Genomic DNA, 12,559 nt, shown 5'->3' on the forward strand with positions numbered 1-12,559 from the left:
AAAAAATAAGAATTCAAGAGAATAAGGATATTTATCTCTAGTTCATATAACAATAGATTCATATCTCAGATTACAAAATTCTCTATTGATGAGAGCTATTGTTTGAAAAGTAAAATTTGATCGAAAAAATTCATTTCACTATAATTCTTGCTTTTTCTTCAATTGTTTGACAATATGTATAGATAATGGTAAGCTAAAAATTTATTCTGCATCCAGAGCATGGCATTCATTCTCTTTAGTTATGATACAAACAATAGGAATTGGATTTTACTGAAGACTTTTAAAACTATTCTATCGGTATAGAGGGTACCCCCAGATGATGAAATTTGGGAAGTAATCAAATGAAGATGTGATCTAAAAAAGAGTTATTATTTTGCTAAGTCCCAAAACAGCCCAAGAGCATAAAGTCTGGATCTCCCCCTTGAAATGCAAGAATTGGTATCTGATGAGATTTTCAAGACATCAACTTTAGCCCAGAAAAATATATAATTATTTGGAGAAAATCAAACATCAACTGGAAAAGTAAATAAACATAGTAAGAAAAAGAAAAGACAGAGTACATGAGTTAAGGTGCTTAGCTGATAAGCAAATAATTCTAGTTTAATTCTCAGTAACAATCAGAGTGATTCCTGAGCAAAGAACAGGAGTATACCCAAAGTAAGTATGAACAAGACCAAAACCAGATAAATAAGCAAGCAAATAAAAAGCTTTCTTTTGCACTGATGTGCAACAAATAATAATTCCTAACTAGGATGTAGAAATATACATAGAAGCTGAAAACAGTCTCTCTTTGCAGGAGAAATGATTCATAGTAGGAAGTTTGCCGCTGGGGAGGATGGAAGAAGAAACCTCCATAACAATGAGAGGCAAGTGCTTACTCTAGATAAGGTCTGGGTGTTGAAAGGAAGTAAAGTGATATGTGTGATACCGTACAGTAAGCCACTAACTGTAAGCCACTGTGCTGAAAAGAGAGAAAAAACGTGGGGAAATTAGAGAGAAATTAGGGATACAGGTGGAGGCAAGTGAACACTGGTGAAGGGATTGAAGTTGGAACATTGCATACCTAAAAGCTAGTTATGAACTACTTGGTAACTTGGTAATGCACAGTGGTTCAATTTAAAAAAATAAAGCCTCTCTTCTTTGTGAAGTAAGCAGTATGAAGGAGATGAGATTAGCATACTTAATAACCACTGATAAATAGATACATTATGGAAACTGTTGTGACCAAAGCAGTTGGGCACAAAGCTGAACAGGTCATTTGTGGCCAGGCATAGCTTTGTCAAGTTTCAGCCATCAGTTTCTAAATCACTGATAAAGGTATCACACTCCAGCATAAAATGTCTAGGTAAGAATTGTTGACTCATTCCCATTGTGTGTTCTGGCAAATATTTGAACACATATTGTATTTATAGTTTTATTTACTATGTATGCTGGAATGGGGCAGGGTTATATTTTGGTTTACTGGCACTGACCTGATACCAATCTCCTACACACACACACACACACACACACATGAACTATATTTTCATATAATTGACTAAATAAAGCTCTGATTACAGAATTCTTCAAGCCGCGAAGAATGAATATATTCAAAGCAACCCTCCCATTGCCCACAATTTTTGAATCTCAAAACAATTCTTCGTATTAAAGAGTAAATGCTTCAGAAAGGTAAATGCATCACTTTATTTTTGTTTGTTTAAATCTGTAGTTGCTTCATTTCTTTGTCTGTATGGTGTGTATGTGTGTAGTTTTACTTGTGGAAATGTGATCAGAGAAAGTGGAGAAACAAGAGAACTCATAAATAAGAGAAAGTAAACATGCTGAGATATGCAGAACCCTAGAATGACCTTTCTAGGCAAATAATAGTCTTTGCAAAGGTATTATCAAAAAGGAGAAAGTGGGAGATTTTGTGGTCCTCTCGTGTCTGATCATAATCCTACTCAGCTTCTCCTTCTCTGGGACTCTCTTACTCTCAACACCTCCAAAGACTTTCTTCATGTACTGGGGCTACCTCAGCACTGCTGACTAGGAAATTTCTGTTACTTCAGAGAAATTGATTACCTGATGTCCCCTCTCTCCCTACCTGCTTCATTATATCCACTAGAGGTTTCACCTCCTTAAATAATTGTAGGAGATTCTTCTAGAACTACTTCTATTGGCAAAAGAGTTTGAGTCTACTATGTACTCTGAACTTTCAGTTCAGGCAATAGATTCAGATTCCAATGTTGTCAAACATAGAGATCAGAATTTCTATTCTGAGGGAGAAGGCTCTCTTTGGCCCATGGAGAGCAGAGAGTTTAAGAAAACAATAAACACAGCGTAAGTTTGTTTTTTGTTTGTTTTTGTTTTTGTTTTGTTTTTTTGCATACTGGAGACTGTGTAGCAAGAGAAGTGTTTACTCTGGTTCTGCAGGGTTTCTCTAGAAAGGTACTATTCTTCACTTCTAGAAGAGAAGAGGAATGATATAAATTTTCTTTTAAAAAAGCTTCATATTCTCCTTGTATTTAAAAGAGTAAGGTAATTTGTCTTGTATCAGTCTAGTTTGATGTAGTTCCATTTATTTAGGATTGATGCTATAGCTCTTGACATTCTATTATCAAAGACTTTTTTGAGGTATGTCTTGAAGTGTTCTGCCTATTTTTTACCTCAAAGAACTTCATAGTTTCCAGTCTGATTTTAAAGACTTTAATCCATTTTGAGTCGACTTTTGTGTAATGTGTGAGGTATGGATCAATCTTTAATTTCTAATAGGCTGTTAACCAGTTGTTCCAACACCTTTTGTTGAAGAGACTGTCTTTGTTTCTTTCCTTTTTCAAATATTAATTGACCATCTACTTGCGGGTTGTCACTAGATATTTTATTCTGATCCATTGGTCTGATAGTCTGTCTTTATTCCAATACCATGCTGTTTTGATCACTGTAGCTTTGTAATATAACTTCAAATTAGGTAATGAGATGACTTCCAGTTTCTTGTTTTTCAATAAGGATTTGGCTATCCTAGGTCTTTTATGGTCCCACACAAACTTCATAACTGATTGTTCTAAATCCTTGAAGAATATTCCCTGAATTTGAAAAGGGATTGCATTGTATCTATATTTAGGTAAGATGGTCATTTTGATGATATTGATTCTCCCAACCTACGAGCATGGAATCTTCTTCCATTTCCTTAGGTCCTCTTCAATGTCTTTCTAAATTGTTTTGATATTTTTGTGGTATAGGTTTCTCATTTCTTATAAAGTTGATTCCTAGGCACTTGATAGTTTTAGATGATTTTTAAATGGGATAGACTTTTAATCTCTTTCTCCTGAGTTGTTATTTGTACAAAGAAAAGCAATTGTCTTGTGTATTGACTTTGTAGCCAGACACTTTGCTGTGTTGGTTTTTTGTTTCTAGGAGCTTTTTTATGGATTCTAATAGTTTTTGATGTATGTTGTCAGATCATCTGCAAATAGGGATAGTTTGACTTTCTTTTTTACAATTTGCATTTTTTATTTCCTTTTCCTGTCTGATTGCTATTGCTAGAATTTCTAATGGTATTTTGAATAAGAGTAGAATAGTGAGCATCATTGCTTAGTGTCTGACCTAAATGGAAATGCTTTATTTTATATCATTAAGAATAAAGTTGGGAGTCTAGCAGGAGGAGGTTTGGTAGTCCCCTGCCATGCCGGAGGCCTGCTTGACCAGGCCTAGTGGGGGTGCGGGACTTGGGTAACCCCAGCACCACCCTACCGCCTTGCTCCAGATCTCCAGGGCTTTCCCGGGCCACATGCCGGTGAGTTGGGTCCCTTGGTGGAGCTTGAAGGTACCCTAGGCCTTCCCCCATTATCCATTCAGCTCCTTAGGGAGGGTCTGGGTGGGGCTCTGAACTTCTGGCCTCCCAGCTTCTTGAAGTCACTGGTAATCTCTGTCCAGTCTATATTTTCAGAATTGCGCCGGGGCTATCACCCCCGTGCGCAAAGAAACATTAATAGTACTCACACAGGAAACATTAATAGTACTCACACAAGAAACATTAATAGTACTCACTATCATTGAATTATGTTTTTATGTATGCAGAATGTCCATTTTGTACTCTGCCCATTTGCATACCCCTTCATAAGTTCATATTTCTCTTTAACTTCTTTAATTCCTATCATCATTACTCCTCATTTACCCTTTCTAACTTAAGTATGGTAGAGTCCTAAGTCACAGACCAAAGTGGTGCCCTGGAGTTAACACCCACCCAACTATTTTAAAAGGTATAAAAAAGACACTTATATGTTTTCAACTTTTTATGGGTGTTTTCTTTGACGTCTATAAACTTTTGCTGAATATTTTCTTATACAGTGACGATTCCCCCCCCCCCCCATGTTTTTTATCTTCTCTTTGTGAACTGCTCAATATGGAGTTTGGTGTGAAAGAATCCCTCAGTTTAATACCTATGTTTGAACCAAGTCATGGGTCTTGTTGGAAATATTCTTACACCCCCATATATCTGATAGCGCCACGTGGCTTTATTTCTTGTTTGCTTAGGCACACTAAAATGGGAAAATACTATACATACCAATAGGTTCTTATCTAATAGAGATGGGAACACACAAATCTTGTAGTGCAATGAGACCTTACACCCTGAACATTGACATAAAGACCAGGCACAGGCCTCAGAAGAATGGGCATTCTCCATTCACCCCTTGATCTACAGAAGACATTTACAAAACATCCAAGGTTGTATATAACATCACCTGGTGGCATTCCTGTACCAGGGAAGACCCTACAGCTGCTCTGACATCTATCTACTCAAAAGAAACACCCCTTAACACTGAGAAGACAACAAGAACAATGACCTGCTTATTGGACAGGGCTTGCTGTATTGCCTCTTAATTGTGAGGTTTGTCTATAACATCACCTGGAAGCAATCCTCTACCACGGAAGACCCTACCACTGCTCAGACATCGTCCTGCCCAAAAGAGACTTCCCGTAACACTGAGAAGACTTAACAACAACAACCTGCTTACAGGAAAGGGCTTCCTGCATTGCCCTTTCATGGTGAGGTGAAACGAGAAGACACTCCACATCATGACTTCAATGTAGGACATGCAGATTCCAGAACCTTTAATACAGAAACATGATACCAACAACAGAGACTGTGTGAAAAGTGTGTTGGCACTATGCACAATGTCTTGGATCGGATGATAACTTGCCTGAAGCCTAGAGCTGGTCTTATGCTAGGAAACTTCAGGGGTAGGATCTCTTTGTATTTAGGCCAAGGTTATTCCTTTTCATGCCTCTCATATTTTGGTGGGCCTATGCAAACAACAATTGCCACTCTAACAACGTTTTTACTGTGCTCCTTTGACTCTAATCCTTAAAACGTACCCACTTAAAATTTGAAGTTAACTTAAGCTAATATTCATGTACATGGAAATGTAAAAAATACTATGCCTCTAATGGTAAAGGAGTTACGTAAGTTTGATGGCTTTAGATTGCCTTGTGTGCTGTTAAGAAATATTATAATGTGCTACAATCTGGGGACTCAAGGGACAAAATAATCGCACATGGATTCTGTTTTATTTTATCTTAACGTTCTTTGGCTGAAAGTTCAAAGTTCAAAGTTAAGATATGGACTTCTTCTGAGAATTATGTTATGGGTGATTGTCCTTCCACTGTAACTTTACCTTGTCCTCTTTCTTTGCATCTTTTGTTCTCATAATTCAAAATAAAAAAAAAGAATAAAGTTGGCTGTGGGATTTTTTTAACAAAAATTATGGAATGCTTCATGACTTTGTGTGTCATCCTTGTGCACGATCCATGATAATCTTCTCTGTATCATTCCAATTTTAGTATATGTGCTGCCGAAGCAAGCACAGCTGTGAGGTTTTTATAAATAGCTTTTACTACCTTGAGGAAGGTTTCTTTCGCACCTATTTTGCTGAGGGTTTTCATCATGAATGGTGTTGGATTTTGTCACTTGCTTTCTCTGCATAGCTTGATATGATCATGTGTTTTTTTATCCTTCCTTCTACTGATGTGTTGTATGATGTTGATTAATTTTCATATACTGAGCCGTCCTTGCATCCCTGGGTCAGTACAACAACCAAGAATTGTAATCAACCTAGATTTCCAAAAGCAAATAAGTAGATCATAAAGATGTGGTACATACATAAAATGAAATAATACATAGTTGTATGGAATGATGCAATCATTCAATTATTAGCTACATGGATAGAACTGAAAGATATGTTAAATTAAGTAAGCCAGGAGGCCAGAGAGAATGAATGGAGGTAGGGCATTTACCTTGCATGCAGAAGGATAGTGGTTTGAATCCTGGCATCCCATCTGGTTCCCTGAGCCTGCCAAGAGCTATTTCTGAATGTAGAGCCAGGGGTAACCCCTGAGTGCTGACCCACCCCAAATAATAAAAATAAATTAAGCCAGAATAAGAATAACATAGAATATTACTTATATATAGCATTTAGAATAACTGCATAAAGAAATGCAATGGTCTAAATGGGAGTTGACACCCTTGGCCCCAGTGCATCACAAGGAAAGAAACTGATTGAAAGAGTAGAAACACAGATATAAAATATGGAGTCCAGGGGCCTAGCGATCTCAGGTGCATTTGGTAGTGTTAAAAAGGACAGAAATAATACCCAAGCCAAAGGCAACAACATTGAAACAAGAGATGCAAATGTTAGCAATCTAAACTTAAAATGCGCCTGTTATACTGACAGTCTGGGGGGGGGGGACAGGAGGGGCCATACGGGGGTACACTTGAGGAACACTGATGGAGGAAGATGGACACTGGGTAGGATTGGCCCTGATACATTGTAAGTTTGAAACTCAACAATGAAGGATTTTGCAAATCACAATGGTTTCAATAAAATTAAATATTTTTAAAAAGCAATTATCTTAAAAAAGAAAAAAGCCATTATTTATGTGTTTATATTTAATTGTTTTTTGTTTGCGTTGGTTTGGGGGTTATCCCCATCAGTGGAACTTAGGAGCTAACACTGGCTATACAATAAGAAGTAGCCTAGAGATTTATTTAGTGTGGAGATTCATTTAGTGTGGAGTACCAACCTAGCGCTTCTACATGCAAAGAATATACTCAATTCATTGAGCTATCTGAAATGCTGCAAATTCAAAATATTCTACTTTGAGTCAATCTTTTAGGTATACCTATGAGGAAAAGCCAATTTAAACATTCAAAGTATTATATAAGGAACTTTTTCTTGTCAACAGTGTAAAATTTATTTACTTTTGGTAAATCATTTGTTTTTAAAGAACCAAATTCTTGGTGCCACAGAGATAGCACAGCGCTAGGCGTTTGCCTTGCACACAGCTGACTTGGGAAGGACCCAGGTTCAATCCCTGGCATCCCATATGGTTTCTTGGGCCTGCCAGGAGCTACTTCTGAGCACAGATCCAGGAATAACACCTGAGAGTCGCCAGTTATGGCTCAAAAACCAAAACCAAACAAAACAAAAGATAAAGTTCTTTATCTAAATGATTTAGTTATTTGGCATTTAAAAATAAAATAAAATATGTAAAAACTGACCACTCACTACATATCTAGAGAGAAAATCACTGAAATGAGAAACATGCCAGAAAGCATTTTTTCCTTTTAAATCAAATCTGTAAAAGCTGCATTCATCTAAAATTCTTATTACTCGGTCTTTTTTTCATTTAACTAAAAACATTTCTAGTAATGTAAAATGAAAAATTTCTTTACAAATGTATTCTAAATATGGAAACAATAATAATGAAATATACACATCCAGTTTTTACCAAAGAGCCAGAGTACTGCAAGGTTCAGAAAGCGGAAAATCAAAACTCCTTTACCATATTGGTAGGAGCAACACTGCCACCTCCTGGGAAGAGTTAAAATTGCACACGGAAAATAGGACATAAGGACCAGAGAGATAGTACGGGAGTAGGACGTTTGCCTTGCATGCAAAAGGACAGTGGTTCGAATACCAGCATCCCATATAGTTTCCTGAGCCTGCCAGAAGCGATTTCTGAGAGTAGAGCCAGGAGTAACCCCGGGGTGCTGCCAGGTGTGATCCAAAACCAAACCAAAAATAGGACAGAATTTAACCTTTAACTTATTAAAGAACAGCCCTTTTTGAAGACTAGAGAGAAAATAAAGTGGGTAAGGCACTTGCCATATAAGTGGCTGACCCAAGTTTAATATCCAACACTTTATAAGGTTCATCAAATCCCCTAGGATAGAGTAAATCCTGAATGGGGAATGGTCAAAAATAATGAGAGAGAGAGAGAGAGAGAGAGACAGAGAGAGAGAGAGAGACAGAGAGAGACAGAGAGAGACAGAGAGAGAGACAGAGAGAGAGAGAGAGAGAGAGAGAGAGAGAGAGAGAGAGAGACAGAGAACAGTCCATTTTAATGTACAATGCCTAAAATTTTCTTCCTCACTATACATTTATTTTATCTATTTTTGGGTATCACCTGGAAATACTCATATGTGCTTAAGACTCACCCCTGGCATTGCACTGGGGACATATGGGATGCCGGGATCAAACTTAAGTAGGGCACATGCTAAGTGAATACCCTACCTAACGTATTATAATAGCTCAGGCCCCTTATATACTTTTATAAATAAAAGAAAATCTTTAAAACTAAGAAGTGTTTTATAATCCCCATAACTTAAAAGTTGTGTTGGGGGTTGTTAATAGGCCTAGGCATAATCCAGTAGAAAGAGAACAAACCTGGAACCAGAAATAACTGGATCCAAGTTCTGTGGGGTATTTCTTTAACCATTTTTATTGAGGTACTGGAATTTACAATACCACTTGTGTGACTTTTCATGTATACACCATTCAAATATCAATCCCCAGGCACAGAGAAACCACTTGCCCTACACTAGTGCTCTAAGGCTTGTATTCAAGTTCTGATTCTAACACTAGCATTGTATCTTGGACAATGTTTTACATTCTCTGGACATTGTCTCATATGTGAACAACTAGTAGGACTGCAATAAATGTGAAATAAATCAATTTCTCAGCTAACAGTACTGCATTCCTGGGATATTCACATGAGACTGCTGTTGAAAAATGTAAGATTTGAAACATAACTATGAATACTAATGTATTTACTAATGTAAATCAGTGTTTCAATATTTAAACATTTTAATGTAATATATTTTAACTAAAATGAATGAGGGAACAGCAGCAATAGTACAGTGAGTAGGGCATTAGTTTTGCAGGTAGTCAGTTTATATTCAATACCTAGGCATCCCTTATGGTACCCTGAACACTGCTAAGGGTGACCCCAGAGTGCAGAAGGAGTGATCAATCCCTAAGTATTGCCTGACGTGCCCTTCCCCCCCAAATAAAAACAAACAAAAATCTTAATACCAGTAAGCAACTGTTATTCATTTTACAGAAGTTTTTGTTTTTTGTTTTTTGGGTTTTTTTTTTTGTTGTTGTTTTTGGGCCACACCCGGCGGTGCTCAGGGGTTACTCCTGGCTGTCTGCTCAGAAATAGCTCCTGGCAGGCACGGGGGACCATATGGGACACCGGGATTCGAACCAACCACCTTTGGTCCTGGATCGGCTGCTTGCGAGGCAAACGCCGCTGTACTATATCTCCGGGCCAGAAATTTTTTTTTAAAGCCTGTCAAATCATTCAAAATATGACATAAATCCTAAAGCAGCATAACATAAAAGCAGGACTATGTGAAATATAGAGCCTGTGCATGAGCTTGGCGTTACACTTTGAGTGTAAATGCTAAGTATTACTTTCACTTTCACTTTTGTCATGTACCAACTGTGACAAACTTTTCTTCTGCTTTCTGTATGTGAAAATAGGTGCAGTCCAGGTTTTTTCATGCATACTGGCTTACTTGAAAAGTAGGGCATGCCTACAGGCCTAGCATACTTCATGTTTTCAGTATTAGCCACCTCAATTCCACTAGATTACCTGCTCTCCTTTGTTTTCCCAAAAATGTTTTCCTGAGCAGGGTTACACAGCAGGATATGCTGCTGCAATTAATTTTTAGAGCTTTAACGCCCTTATCAAAGAAATATGGTAATTATCAGTACGTCATTTACATCTTTAAAAAGGCAAAAGCAAAATGGAAAAGTAGTAACAGATTGATTTAATTCTAATGAAGACAAAACCAGGCTATGCAGAGTAAAAAGGGGGGAAAATGCAGACACATTTGACAAGGGTTTTTCTTTCTTTTTAACTTTCCTCTTTACAAACTATGAGAATTATGTAATGGATACTTCTGTGACTGTTGTATCCATATTTGAAAATCAAGAGCTGAACAGTGTCAGGATGCTTTTGTTTCGATGCCTATTATTATCTTTAATAACTCCACTAATATCACCTCTGCACCAATTGCTTGATTTTGTTTTGGAGTTACACCAGAAATCAGGACTTACTCCTGGCTCTGTACTAAGAGATCACTCCTGGTGATGTTCAGAGAACCATGTATACCAGGGAACAAATTTGTGCTGGCTGCATGCAAGGCAAAACACCTTATCCACTGTGCTATCACTTCATCTTTTTATTGCTAGTATTTCTCACCACACGATGCTGTATACTGAGCTTAACTACTCCTGACTCACCCTAAGGAATTGGAGAAAACATGCATTTGGCACATCAGAAAAAGGGCTCATACATTTGTCACTGAGACTTGACTTAGGGCTCAAAGGATCACACATATCCTCCAACCACGAACCTCAGATCCTGATATAGTTACCGGCACCGACTACAACACCAGCACCAGGATTCAAACTCTCCTTGGGGAAGGCCCGAATGCCTCCCTGACATCAACCTGCTCCAGGGTAGGCCCATAATACACCCTGATGATGCAGAAACAGCAACAACCTGATCTAAGGGCAGGTTGCTCTACCCCACCACCCAAAGGTGAGATGAAATCTGCTCTGCCCTAGGAGCTGTACAAGAAGCAATATCTCTATTTACAGAAGACTGTCTACAACACCCACAACTAAGCAGAACTTTTCTTGGGACCACAAAGACTTTCTCCTAGTCTTCATTCTAGGACCTGTACAAAAACCAAGATCTCTGACGACAAAAGACTGACTTTGTCAACCATGACTAAACAGAATTTTTTCTGCGACCATAGAGACATTGGGGTTGGACAACCAACATTCCAGGAGCCTGTAGTTGGTCTTTTGACAGTATGCTTCATGGGCAGAGACACCCTGTATCTCTTGGGCCAAAAGAATTTTCTTTCTCATTTCCCCAACATTTGATGTGCCTATGTAAATACAAATGAATAAAATTATTTGAGGGACAAATCAGTCTCATAAGGACTGAGTGAAAATAAAAAATGAGCAGTCTCAAATATCCAACTCAAAGCTAATGACAATAGAATCAAGAGACCCAAGCCACAACAAGTTATACTCAAAAGGGACATGTCACTCTACCAGTCCAGGGTATGGAATGCATGCTGGGAACAGTGATGGAAGGAGGTCGCCACTGGTGGTGGGAATTGCCCTAATTCACTCTATCCTAAATATAATTGTGAAAGACTTGTTATTCACATAGTTCTCAAAAATTAAAAAGAAAAAAAAGGGCTCATAATCAAGACATATAAAGAACTATTTTTTATTTCCTGAAGAATCATTTTGAGTTTCTATGCTTTCACTTGATTCTTTCAACGCTTTGCTGGGACATATTTATAACAGCTGAGTGGAGTTTGCACACTAATGTTCTAACATCTGTCTTTTCCCAAAGTAAACGTCATTGACTAAATTTTCTAACTGTGATAATGAATCTTGCTTTTATGCATGTCTCACTATTTTTGGCTATATTCTTTTTTTTTTTTTTGGGCCACACCCAGTAACGCTCAGGGGTTACTCCTGGCTATGTGCTCAGAAGTTGCTCCTGGCTTGGGGGACCATATGGGACACCGGGGGATCAAACCGCGGTCCGTCCAAGGCTAGCGCAGGCAAGGCAGGCACCTTACCTTCAGCGCCACCGCCCGGCCCCTATTTTTGGCTATATTCTAAACAATATGAAAATATAACTTCTTTCTCACTATACAGGCGGTGGTGGGTAGGGAGGGAGATTTGGATGGGCCATAGGTGGTGGGAATGTTGCACTGGTGAAGGGGGTGTTCTTTACATGACTCATATTTGTAACCACCGTGTTTAAATAAAGAAAAAAAAAGAAAATATAGATTCTTGGAGTTCTCGCAGAGAAAATAGTAATAGTTATTTTTCATACAAATACTCCTCGCTTAAAGACCTACCTGTTAGCAACCACTCGCACTTACGACCATCTCTTCACCGTTATTTTATTTTAAATATCCTTTTTCCACTCTACAGTACAATACTGTGGTTTCTGGTGCTTTAATATACCTACTTTACTAACTTTATGTTCTGTAGTACATTGCAGTACTGTGGGTAAATGATACAGCCTATGCAAATTAAAACAAGTGGAAGTTTTCAGTTTGATCTTTCTCCTTATTTTACTTATTCAGAATACTGTATTGTCAAGTACTATGCATATACTGTACATGCAGTTCCTCACTTAACGACCAAACAGAACTTGGTTGTTAAGCAAGGAGTATCTGTATTTTTAATTT

At 37.9% G+C, this 12,559-nt stretch overlaps 1 non-coding gene across 1 annotated transcript; it reads right to left on the bottom strand.

Moving 5' to 3' along the window:
* Window positions 1–5,737: 5,737 nt before the first annotated feature.
* LOC126002177 (U6 spliceosomal RNA) lies at window positions 5,738–5,844 on the bottom strand. Its single transcript, XR_007492948.1, has one exon. It is a non-coding gene; the product is annotated as a U6 spliceosomal RNA (small nuclear RNA).
* Window positions 5,845–12,559: the final 6,715 nt, after the last annotated feature.

Source organism: Suncus etruscus, chromosome 2 (assembly GCF_024139225.1).
Source record: "Suncus etruscus isolate mSunEtr1 chromosome 2, mSunEtr1.pri.cur, whole genome shotgun sequence".
Taxonomy (NCBI): Eukaryota; Metazoa; Chordata; class Mammalia; order Eulipotyphla; family Soricidae; genus Suncus; species Suncus etruscus.